General features: G+C 43.6%; 1 long non-coding RNA gene across 1 annotated transcript in view; it reads right to left on the reverse strand.

Annotated features, from left to right (window-relative positions):
- The window catches only part of LOC102561602 (uncharacterized), a 552985-nt gene continuing 539973 nt past the window's right edge, over positions 1-13012 (reverse strand). Inside the window, exons 7-8 of the long non-coding RNA XR_009455909.1 lie at positions 2846-2921; positions 1-2644 (exon numbers count right to left, since the gene is read on the reverse strand). This is a non-coding gene — a long non-coding RNA (uncharacterized LOC102561602). The remainder of the gene's footprint in view (positions 2645-2845; positions 2922-13012) is intronic.

Consider the following 13012-nt stretch of genomic DNA (forward strand, 5'->3'; position numbering starts at 1 on the left):
AAGCTCTGAATAACTGAAGGCCTACTGCCTTAATATTTGCTCTAATTTGCTCTAATTAGAGTATTTGCTCTAATCCTCTATGGAATTTGATGGTAAACCCTGATGTGTTTTCTGGTAAAGGTCTTAAGGTTGAACTATACCAGGTACTTATCTGAAGCGCCAAAACTACAGCTGGCACTCTAGGAGATCAGCACTGTGTTAAGTGGAGGTGGGAGAAATCAGAACTCAATAAGGGTCATAACCATTGATATTAGAGCCCTTAGAAATAGATAATCTTTTGTTTCATTTAGGAATTTCTTTAGTCCTATACATTTTAGAATATGCATTTATTCTAATTATTGCATAATCCCTTGCCACTCTGAAGGGCTTCCTCATCACAAAAAAAACATTCTCAGACCAAAGTTCTTAATAGTTGTGATTTATTGTCCATGAGTTTCCTATCAATCACATATAGATAGTATAGAAACTAAAGACCTGTCATACTTCAATAAGCAGATATTGATTATAAAGCTAAACAAGAAACAAGGAAAAAGGAAGTTCAAGACTGGAACCCAGGTAAAGTGAATAATTATTAGAGCCTTTTGAGAAAATATATATTTTTTAATTTTCCATAATTACTTGAATATAAGATGACTGCCTAATAATTGGATCCTATATATGGAAAATCTATGAATTTGAAATGATTTTCCAGGTATAGAAGATAATTACAGGAGTTCTGCCATGAATCTGATCCCCTCCCACTGCTACAGCAGGAAAAACAAATTGCGGGGGGGGTCAGGTAGCCCCTTTGCCATATGCCCCTCATTTCTTCCCCCACCAGACCCTTCCCCTTGTCCTTACTATCAGACTCTGCTCTCCCTGAGCATCTGGAAGTGACGAGCAAATTTGAAAAAACTGACTTTGAAACAAACATAGCTGTAATAATGTGCCCATTCGTTTATTTCATCCAGAATTGATGCATTTTACCTTTTTTTGAAACTGCTTTTTTTAGCACAGGTACTTCATAAATGCACTTTTAAGTAGCACTTTGGCCACCACTTATATATAGTGTTTTTAGTCTAAAGCCAAAAGGCTCATTATTTACCACACAGTTGATTGGGCTGGCTGTGGGGCATCGCTGTACTGCTACCCAGCATGTCCAGAGGTGGTGGATAGTGGAATGACCTTCAGAGAAGGGTAGCTGTGAAATAAGCAGGCATAACTCTGACAAATAAGCAGCCGAGGACCAAGCAGCAGCAGTACCATCAGGATGTGGTGAGGACAAGAGATGAAAGGCCACATAGATCCTTTGATGGTGCTGTGACATGGTGAGTACTGGTTGCCACTAATATAATAATAAGCCTGCCTGGCCCCCCAGCCATGGATCTACAAGTCCTCAATGATAGAGCAACCCAGTTGTCTTTGTCTCTGTGCCATTGGATCAAGGTCCTGTTCTGTCTAGAGCTGTGTGGAAGCTGATGTGCAGCAGCTTTTCCAAGATAAAAGAAGTCATGCATAGGCATCTTCCAGGAAAACAGCTCAACAATCCAATGTCACCGATCCCAAATGGAAACTAATGTCCGAGCTGCAGTAGAGTCTGTCAAGCCTGGATAGGCCTCATCAGCCATTTTCAGACACACATAAGACAGTCATGGAAGATAATCATCCTCAGCTGTGAGAGATTACTGAAGAGAAAGATACTGGGCTGGGCCCCACCAGTGTCAACGGCATTTCATGCCGAGCTCAGCCCTGCTCAGAATGTGTGTGTACTACAATACCCCCCTACAATGGATCCATGTGCTAACTAGCTCCCCACTCATGACTGGAACTGTGTGCTCTTGTCAGGAGTCCTGGGATGTTCCAGGGTTTTGGTTGTAGCCATATTGTTCTATGGACATAGGCAGGCAAGGTTCTTTGGTTAGATGTGATATCTTTTATTAGACCAGCTGAGTAGTTGGGAAAAAGTTCTTTGCAAGCTTTTGGGTGCAATCACCCTTCTTCAGGCATAGGGCATCTCTGCTGTTCTGAGACTCCAGAATGAAAGAAGCTAAAAGTAGGACAGGATGCCAGTGAGAATGTAAATAGGTGGAAATTAGGAAAGCAAAAGGTAGAGAAGGGAAGGGTAGGGGGAAACAAGGTGGGGGGAAAGCCAAAGGTAAGTAAGGGAGATCCTACTGTAGCAGTTTTTCAAGGTAGAAAAGAGGCTGTCTGTGAAAAAGTAAATAGCTGGAAATCAGGAAGACAAAGGGTAGAAGAGAATGGGAGGGGAGGAAGTGGGGAAAAGAAAAGTGTAAAAGGTCAGGTCTGGCAGCTGCCTGGTGAATCAGATGTCAGGCAGGTTGTAATGTGTCATAAATCCAAATCCAAATCTATATTGAGTCTATGATTTTTTGTATCCAGTAGATTATGAAGTGAAGTTCATAGGCTCATCTATGAAAGGTGTTTTGTAAGTTCCCTTTGAGGATTAAAACTGAGAGATCGGAGAGGGAGTGATTGTCCTGTGAGAAGTGTGCACCCACAGGTAATTCGGTATTCTTGTTGTAACAGAGAGCCAATTGCCCTGTTACTAAAAGGGGGGAGAAAAGAAAAATTACTGAGAACCAAAGATACTGACCAGCAATAATGACGTCATCCAGCAGTGTCCCACAGTGAGAGAACCTCACGCCTGCAAAGACATATAAATTACTGACAGGAAGAGTAATGAGGGGGAACGTAAAAAGGACACATTACCCATAAACAACCCCCAGAAGGGGACAAGAGAGAGAAATTAAACCCAGACAGTTGGATCAGCCTGTGAGGAGGCACGGGGACTTAGAAGCAGCACTGGAGTGAGCTATAACTCCAGAGGGGAGAACGAATCACTTACCTGCATCGTCATAAGGGAGAAGTGAAATTACCCCAAGAGATGGGGAAGAGGAGCGCCTCGACGCTGATTATAGGACCTGAGGAGAAAAGAAAAATAGAGAAGAGAAATATATTAAGAAGGTGAATTTGGCAGAGAGCCATTCATCATATAAAGAGACTGTAAAGCGGACATTGCTGACCCTGTGTTCTAATGTGATTGCTTTATGTTACTTTTGTTTAAGTAAGAAGGCATTCTCCTTCAAAAATAGAATTATCAGAACTACAAAGATTCTTTGTTCAATAATTTCTATAATTTCCCATCAAAGGTATGGCAGATGAGCACACAAATGAAGCCGGTTACCACACTTACTCTATAAAACCTGTCTTTAATAGATTTTCGGCATGTGTTCATTCTGGTGTGCAGTTGTTGTTTGGTTTTTCCTACGTATTTTCCATCAGGGCATTTGGTGTACTGGATGAGATATATTACATTTCTGGAGGGGCAGCTGTAAGATCTAGGAATGGTGATGGTTCTGTTGCAGGATGTGGTTAATGTAGGAGTGATGGAGATGTACTGACAGGTTTCACGTTTCTTGACCATGGCCGTGTCATGGAGGATGAGGCGACTCTAATCATGCACAGCCTGGCTGAGAGACTGACAGGAATTCTAGGTGAACTGTTTGGGGCCCCATTTGGTAATGTTTGACAGGCATTAAAGGCTGGTGAAGAAACAGGAATGATTTGAAATGGGAAATAAAGGAGCAGTTCAGCTATGGAGGTGAAGAAGAAGTTGAAATGTATGTAGTGTGGTGGGTCACCATGACTTATAAAAGTCAGCGCTTAGGGGGACTGCACTTAATGGGCACTAACATACATCTTATGCAGATGGGTTGCATTAACCTATCTTTGGGTAGACTCCCATCAGCATCACCAGGATGGCAGATCCATGGTGCTCTTCTGCAGTTGTGGGATGCGCTGTGGTACCAACTAGATGGGGGACTGGACTTCACCATGCTGAACTTCAACCTAGAGAAGGCTTTCAACAGGGTGTTCCACTGATTTCTCTTCAAGATGCTGAGGAAGATGAGGGTTCCCTTCACCTTCATCACCTGCATAAGGATGCTGTATACCAATGTGAGCAACAGGGTGCTGGTGAATGGGTTCTTGTCTGCCCTGATCATGGTGGAGTTGGGCACCCAGCAGGGATGCCCCCTCTCCCTGAACCTTTTCATCTCTGTAATGGAATTCTAGCCCAGCAACTCAGGAAGACCCCAGGATCCATGGAGTGGAGATCCCTGGGGGCAGTGGGGAAGAGATGAGGGTCCTGGCCTAAACAGGTGACCTCAACACCCTGTGGAAGGACAAGTGGCTGATAGAAAGGGTGCATCCACACGAGCGCACACGTGCCTCTTGCCCTGCCTCAAACCCCTTTGAGGCAGGGCAACAGGCACGTGCAGGAACAAAAAAAAGTTCAAAAAAATTGGACCGCTAAATATCCAGGGGTCTAAAAAAAATCGGTTTAAAAAAGTGGGGCAACTGGATGCTGGGTCCTCCATGGAGACGCTCTGGCTGCCAAAGCGTCTCCATGGTTGGCCCTCGCCCTGGTGCTGAAACACGTGGCCGGCCAGGCCACATTTCAGCACCAGGACTCTGGTGCCAGTGAGTAAGGGGTCAGGAGGAGGGGGAAGGGGACCATGGGGGGACCCCTGACAGCCCTGCCCACTCCCCCAGCCCCCCCAACCCCTGGTGGGGCTGACCCCTCCCCCCATCCCACCCCTGAAGCCTCTGACCCCTGCCACAACCGGCCCCTTGCCCCACCAGCCCCCCCCCCCCCGAGGCCCCTGCCCCCTGCCCTGGCTGGTCCCTCCCCCACCAGCCCCCCTGATGCCCCCAACCCCTGCCCTGGCTGGTCCCATCCCCCCAAGCCTCCCCTGATCCCTGCCGCCCACCCCATACTTTAAAAACAAAACAAAAAAACCCTGGCACTTACGGGCAGTTCAGCGGCCGTCTGGCTGACTGGGGCCCTGCCTGCACAGTGCAGGGTAAGATGACAGCCCCAGCAGCCCCAGCCTGAGCCCCCTTGCCCCTCTGCTGTCCTGTGCTGCCTGGGGGAGCTCTGCCAGGAGGCCCTGGAGCCCGTTCCCCACCCCTGCTTCTAAGGTAAGCAGAGGCTTTTTTTCCCCATTTTTTCCTGGTTTTTTTTCTGGGTTTTTTTTAAGTGGTGGTGCCTGGGGTTGTGGGGGTAGCCTTGGAGGCCTGGGGGGTGCAAGTTGGGGGGGTGAGACTGGGTGGGGCAGCCATTGGGGGTGTGCAGCAATTGGTGGAGGATGGGGCCAGGTGGGGCAGCAATTGGGGGGCTGGAGTGGGGCATGTCCGCCTTGCAAGGGGGGGTGATAGCCCCTGTGGGGGCCATTTGGCCCCCATTAGGGGCCCATACCCCTTGTGTGGGGGTTGAACCCCCTGTTGGGGGGCCATACCCCTTGTGAGAGGTCTGAATCTCCTGTTGGGGGGACCAAACCCCTTGTGTGGGGGCCATCGCCCTGTGGGAGTGCAGCAAAACATGTATTCATGTAACATGCATTTAGAGTTCACATTATTATAAGAGACTTGCTTTAACACTGTAAGACATATCAAGAAAACATTGTCCAACTGATCGCTATCTCTTTCTTGCTCTCTTCCTTTATAGGGGTCTTTTGTTTTACTTGTGGAGGAACATGGATTTGGGGGTATTTTACAGAGTGACTTTGGGATTTTTATCAGGGATTTTTCAGTTTTCCAGTAGGGAATACCAGAATTCCTGCTAGGGAGGCCAGTGGCAGGACCCTGCCTGCTCAGAGCTGGCACCTTGGACCCAGTTGGCTGTGGCTGACCTCCTGGACAAATGGGGCCAGGAGGACATGCTTTGACAGTTCAAAGCAGGCCACCACACTCAGAACACCTTCTGGGTAATAGTTGCCCAGATGGCTGGACAGGGGCACAAATGGCAGTAGTGCCACACAAAGGCCAACCCTGCAACCCAGCTGTCCACTGGCAGCTGGCCCAGAGGGGCAGATGCCTCTACTGGCTCTGCAGTCCCCATCCGAGTCTAGCAGGTGCACAACAGGTCACAGACAGACAGCAGCCACCACTGCCAGTCTGCTGCATTGGGTAGAGGGTGCAGGGAACTCTCAGGGCTACTTCAGCAGTTCACAAGGGGTAGTGTCCCCAGGTACCAATTGGCTGGGCCCCAGAAGCTCCTGAGAGCGAGTAGCCCTGAGCTACTTGCCAGGCTGGCTTTTTATACTGCTGGGGCCAGGACAGGGCAGCTTTTTATACTGCTGGGGACAGCACAGGTGCTGGCCCCAGGCTTTAGCTCCCCCTGGCTGCAGATCTGGGAGGAGCCAGGCAGGATTATTTTGCCCCAAGTGGCACAATTTGCTCCACAACAAAGTGCATGTCCAAGCACGTACGCTGAGGCAAAAAGCCCCAGCTCAAATTTGCACCGTTTCTATTTGAGCTGCTGCAAGCGCACGTGCTTGCATGTGTGGACATGCCCAAAGAATGCAGCAACCCAGGCATACAGAGCAGCAAGAGAAGCCAAGCTCAACATGGCCAAGAGCATTGGGCTCAGCATTGGCTGCATTTAGACAACTTTATAGTTGATTTCCATTACTAAGCACATGTTGCTTTTAACAGCAGTTCAGAAAGAGACAGTGTATTTAATGCAGCTTCCTTGTATTCAAATATAATATGAGGGACTCCTCCCCACCCCTCTATGTTGATTAGGGGGAAAAAAACTTCTTTCTGTATTCAAGTAAATATGGTATTTTTTTAAATTTAGTTTTCATTCAAATACTTGATCTCCTGTCCAAATTTGAATTTCTTTTTTGGATTTTTATATTTCAATATGCCTCATCCCCTCCAGATTATCAAGAAAACAGATTTTTTCTAACATTTTTATTTCTTTCTTTATTTATTACACTTTTGGATGCAACCCTATATATTCAAAAACTCACATTTGTGCTCAAAAGTCAGCAGAGTTGCAGTAGCTTGTTTTGTACACACAAGCATTGTACAAACATTATGACTGACATTTTAAAAGAGCCAGTTAGGGTTTTCATTAGTTGAATATATTCAGCAATCTTCTTTTCATATTCTCTGCTCTATGGAAAGATAGATACTCACATTTCAAAATGTGCTCCCTGGCTCCTGATTAGGCAGATGCATTACATTGAGTATGCAAAGCAAAGTTGGGTAGAGAGCAGTGCACTAATTCTAAACAAGTACGTGCAATGCCATACACATATTTTACCTTGGATCTTGATACAGCTATGTCCATGTGGCATGCTGTTCAGGCTGTTAACTATACTACTACCAATTCTGGACCTACTGTGGCACCGCATGGCACTGTATGGGCATACCGAGGATACTGTTTCTTGTTCCTGGGTAGATAATTGCTCAAGCTCTTTTGGCATGAATACTTGCAGTAAAAAGGCATGAGGGTTTATTAGATTTTCAAGGGAAACACAGGTCTCCTCCAGTTATTTCACAAAATACAAGTGTACTCATAGTTTCCTGATGAGAAGAATGATGGTCCCATGGTGAAAGTTTTGAACTGGGCTCATGATTAAGGTCCAGTGCCTGGCTCTGCCAAAATGGCCTAGTATGGCACATGGGATACTGTAGTGCTCTGGAGCCTCCTGACATCAGTGGAGTTATGCTAGTAGGAAAACTGTCCACAGGCTGGGAACTTTGTCAAAACCACTGCTGTGGAGAGTAAATGGAGCAAACTTGGTGCACTTTAGGCAAACGTTTGACTCTAATGGTTTCAACAGGGATGATCCTAGCCTCAGCAGAAGGTTTGACTAGACGATCTTTTGCGGTCCTTTTCAGCCCTATTTTTATGATTCTATAATTTCCTTACACTTCCGTTGGACACTATTTTGGTATAATTAAACCCATCTAATTAGTTTCAAAACAGACCAAGTCTGCTGGCCGTTCTCCAACTTCTTCATGAGGTTGTCTGCATATGACCTGATATCTCAGTCTATCACCTGCAAGGTAACAATCATGACTCAGGATCATACATTCTGTGCTATTTAAGGCTATCTAATCACTGACTCCTACCCCTGTGATGCCTTTGCTTAGGCAAACAAAAATCCAGCAGCTCAATATGGGTTTGTAGTATTTTAAAACCTTCTTCACTGAAAATAATCAAATCTGATAGTAAAGGCAAGTCAATGCTCTGATTTGGGTCATCGTTCACATTATATCTATATTCTTAAGCTGATAAAGCAAAGAACTAGAATGAATTTCAGTCTAGTAATTTTCTTTTTGCCCATTACCTCATATACAAGAGAATATAGCTGCACATTTCTCTAAAGCTGAGAAATAAAGAGTTGTTTAGATGTTTATTAAACAACATAATTGAATCAAATTAGTCACATTATGTTTTCTGGGCTATGGGAGTTAATTGGAAGACACAATGAGTTACTAAAATCTGAAATAACAAATGTATTTTCAAGTAAGTTAATGACAACTAGAATCAAAATGCAACTGTGGAACACAGACATTTTAATTTCTACCAAAGTACTTTTGCAAATGAGTTTACTCTTGACTCATTGTAAGAGGTTTATCAAACTCAGTTTCCTGAGTGGTACATATTTAAATATCATCCAAGAATATTTTAATTAAGTTGGCCAAATCACATTCATTATAATATACTGGGTAGTGTTTAAAAATCCATGGTAAAAGTAGCTGGGCCAACTTTGAGGACTTGTATTTCATGGTAAAGGAGACATACAGAATATTAATGGCCTATCTGGAGAGTAGGAACATGAGGTAGGTGGAAGAAAAGCTGAGGCACTGACCTTAAAAAAAGCTTATCTGCATATCCTACATGAAACAAAATCTAACCATCCTTACTCCATACTTACAGAAGATGCTTCCATAGAAAATAGGGACTTTTCTTACCTTAGGACTCTAGGAATTGACCTTTCATACAAAGAAGTACAGTGCAGTAATTCCAGCTGGCAAACAAGTGAGGATGACAATGAGAAAGAAAGAGTAGTTTGCACAGAATTATGGTTTCAAAGGAGTTCCCAACCACTAGGAAGGGCCTAACAGTGGTGCAAGACAATCCTAATGTCTGTACTGCCTCATAGGCCTGGAACCAGTTGGAGCAGCCCAGAATACGAATCACATCTTTAGTTGAGAGCACCCGAGTGATGTACCAAAGTGATGTAGATGGTCATCGTCAGGCTTAGTGGGACTTAACTAACTGCCAGTGCCACTTGCAATTGAGAGGCCAACCTTTTCATGACAGAACGTATTAGGAAAGTCACAGTTTCTTAATCCGTGTAATGGAAAATCCTTTACTCATGTACTTCTGAATGTTACCATTAAGCACATCTAGAAATGTGTCTAGACCAAAAGTGGACAATCAAATGTGTCTCTAAATTTCCTGGAAATATTCAAAACCAGATTCTGCTCCTTTACATCTTTCTCAGTGAAGAACTTGACATATTTTAATGGAACTGCGGAGTAAGTTACTACTCAGCATGAGTAACGGAGGCAGATTTAGATCCCCAATGTGTGGGGTCAGATCATGGCTTGAATTAAGCGTAAAAATAGGATATAAACCAGGATAACACAATGTTACCAATACCTTTGCAACGCTGGTTGGAGTTGCCTCTTTGAATATACTTTCTGAAGTCCAAGTCCAAATATCACCTGGGATTTTAGCTCCATCTTCATCCATACCCACAATGAAGGTCATGGTTTAACAGCATGGTAGCCTAAGTCTTTATTCCATTTTAATTGGCATATATACTTACCTCCATTTGTTAGCGCCCTAGTTTGAAATGCATGTGAAGTATTTACAATGAATTGCATGTGAAATGTCAACACCATTGTCAGAAGTTGACTGCCCATAAACCTCTTTCAAAATGGCTGAATCTGGTTTAAGATAACCCTAGACGGATGCAGTATTAGACCTAATGGATTAAGGTTAAATCGGTTTATTAAACTTCTATCCCAGATCTCCTCCAGATTCAAGTTAACTCACAGTCCCCCAGCATCCCAGGATACTTTGCACCTTTCCTGCAACCCTCCCTCCCACCTCTCCCCTTGGGTGGGCTAGCCTTGGCCCAAGTTGTCTGCTCCAGCTGAGCAGGGATGCATGGTCTAGTGCCCTGCAGGTTTTGGCCTGTGGCTGGCTGCATTTCTGCAGTCAAAAGTGAATGTCTGTTCACTTGCTTATCGGTTCAATCTACATAGCTTAGACCAGCGTTTTTCAACCTGTGGGTCATGACCCAAAAGTGGATTGCAAGAATATATGAAAGGTCACAAACAAACTTAAAAAATAGATCAACAAACTTTAAAAATGGATTCTCCTTTAAAGGAGAAAAATGTGGGAAACTTTGCCTTTTCTCTTGCAGACTGGTAGAGTTCCAGCCTGCAAGAGGCTGCTTGGAGCCCCCCATGTCCCACCCCAACCCCTGCCCCACACACTGCGGGGAGCTGGGGCCTGGGGGCAGGAGAGGGGTAGTGGGTCAGGAATAAGAGGCACTGGGTTAGGTCTGGCCATCGATGTTTACAAATGGGTCATGGTACAAAAAAGGTTGAGAACCACTGGCTTAGACTAACCTGCGAAGATTGAATCAATTCAACCTCAGGCTTTTTGATAGTCTGTACTTAGCCTGAAAGTCAGCACATTACTTTTAAAGTAGATTTGTTTCTAAACTCATAATGGCATCCAGCTTTTTTTTTTCTTTTTGCGTATCTGCAAAGCATGTTTGCATATGTGGTCTGTTCTATAAATTCAAGTAAAAGACATAGATCAAGCCCCTGGGAATATCTCCCCTGACTATAGTACAGAGCTTAAAGTGTATTTACCTGCAGGTAACTAAAAGCAAAATGTGCACTATTAAAAGTGAAGGCTGAAATCTAGGGAAGTAGCTGGTTGCATTGTTTTTCATTTGAAATGCTGTTTAACAAGGTTGCAGAATCTGTGAAATACAAACCCAGTTTAGCCACCAGATGGTGCAGGTGGAACTTGGCCTGATCTATGGGAGCCTCAGTAACACAGGCAGAGGTTTTCATAAATTAGTATCAGTGTTTGGTGAATGGCAAAGGAGAGATGAAAGCTGGTAGGAGAAGAAATTTTATTTATTTGCAATAGTCTAACAGCATTTCAAACAGCAAGGAGTGATAAAACAGGATGCAAAAGGGTGTCCCTGTAGAATAACTGTGTGTCACAGCAACTCTGTACTGTAAAGCTGTGATGCTAAGTCCTGTGCAGTGCAGTCATCAAGAATCTGAGTTGTCTTCAAAGGCCCAACGAAGACTTTGCTATTTTTTTTATCCCCATTCCTTTCTTAGCATTTGGGGCTCAATCCTCTTGCCTTTGTTTATCGGGAGGATTTAATCTTGCAAAACCATTTTTGTTGTTATCTAGAGACTATCAAACTCCCTCATCTCATCACACCAGGAAGTATAATCTTCTGTTTTTTGGCAACTTTCCACCCTCCTCTTGGTCCCTAAACACAGAAGCCAGATGGCTGGTATAAAAAGGAGGAGGAAAAAAAGTGCTTCTCTTCATCTCTCCCCCCCATCACATTCATCAATGAACCCATTTTCACTTTCACTTCTGTTTTGTGCAACTAGTTCTGCAGAAATCTTTGCTGGCAGCTAAAGTATTCTCTGTAATTTAACAATCTGGGCCAGATTCTCAGCTGGTAAAAACTGACTTCAAGGAAGCTAAGCCAATTTACACCCACTGAATTGATCCCATCAGTATTTTATTTTGTTTTTCTTCTACATTTCATTTTGCTTTCTATTCCAACTGTTCTCTAATCCTTTCCCCAGCAGGTTGTTTATTGTTTTTCTAAATACCCCCTACCTTTGCAGCTATTTCTTTACAGCCCTATTTAACTATGTGGTTTCTGTTATCTGTTCTTGGTTAAAAATGAAGCAGAATGAAATCCAATTACAGCCATTCCATCCATTTGGTTACAAAAATACATTTTCTACTTTTCTCCAGCTGATTTTCCACACAGTGTATAATTCCAATAAAAAGAAGGGCAAAAATTCTCTCCACGCTAGCCTAGCACTCTGCCCCTACTAATGTTGGCAGAAATCTGAGCTATGTGCAGATCTGAGAAGAGAAATGGGCTCTTGAAAACAGCATCCCATCAGTGAGGGGATTAGAAATTAGAGCTGTTGAATTGTTTTTCCAAAGAAAAATTGAGTATTGTTTGAAAGCAACCATGAAATATATTGCTGAATTGTTTGTAATTTTGGAAAAAAACCATCAGCATGAAAAATAAAACAATCACTTTCCCTGTTGTTTTAAATGGTAATGGTTCTTTCCTCTTCCTTGTTTTTGTGTTTCATTCCTTCTTCTTTCCACTGGAAAGCATGACAAAAGTAAAAATGTTGTAAACACGAATCCTGTCAAGTCCTCCTCTTCTTCAGCAATCCCTCGCTGTCAAGGATGATTGTCTTCCATAAGTGTCCTATCTGTGGGTTTGAATATGGCTGGTGAGGCCAATCCAGGATTGACAGACTCTGTTGCAACTCAGACATGTGTTTCTGTGCAGGGTGGGTGGCTCCAGATTCTTGATTTGGCGTGTGACATGCTGTTTCTACCGCTCCTGCTTTTCCGTCTCCTCTGTTTCCTCTCCTCCAACAACAGGTAATGAGACTCTATATGGATTATGGGAACTCTTGAAATAATATCTACTACATTTAAAACTCCCTCAAGATCCCCTTTATATTAAAGTTAGTATTGTGCTCCTTCATCTAGCTCTCATTCCCATTAGTACTACATATTTAATGATACTGTGAAGTTTATTTATAGTTGGTTCATTGCCAAGCAGGAATTTTTGAAAGAGCTTGTAATTATGATGAAGGTATTAATGAACAGTAAAAAACCTAAACTTCCTTTATCTCTAAATGTTTATCCTTATCCTAATCATTGTTATCCCAATCAATATCTGAGTAATTATAAATACCCCCCATAAGTTTCATCCTGGTGGGTATCCTTTATCTGTAAAATGTTTGTCTGATTTGCTTTCTCTAACTGCCCTGAAAGCAGAGCCAAGATCCAAGGCTTCTCGGCTACTGCCCTTAGAATCATTAATTTCTCTTCAAACTGTGTCATTTACTGTACAGTCACAAAATATATGCACCGAGGCAAATGATCTAT

Source organism: Alligator mississippiensis, chromosome 12, assembly GCF_030867095.1.
Source record: "Alligator mississippiensis isolate rAllMis1 chromosome 12, rAllMis1, whole genome shotgun sequence".
Taxonomy (NCBI): domain Eukaryota; kingdom Metazoa; phylum Chordata; order Crocodylia; family Alligatoridae; genus Alligator; species Alligator mississippiensis.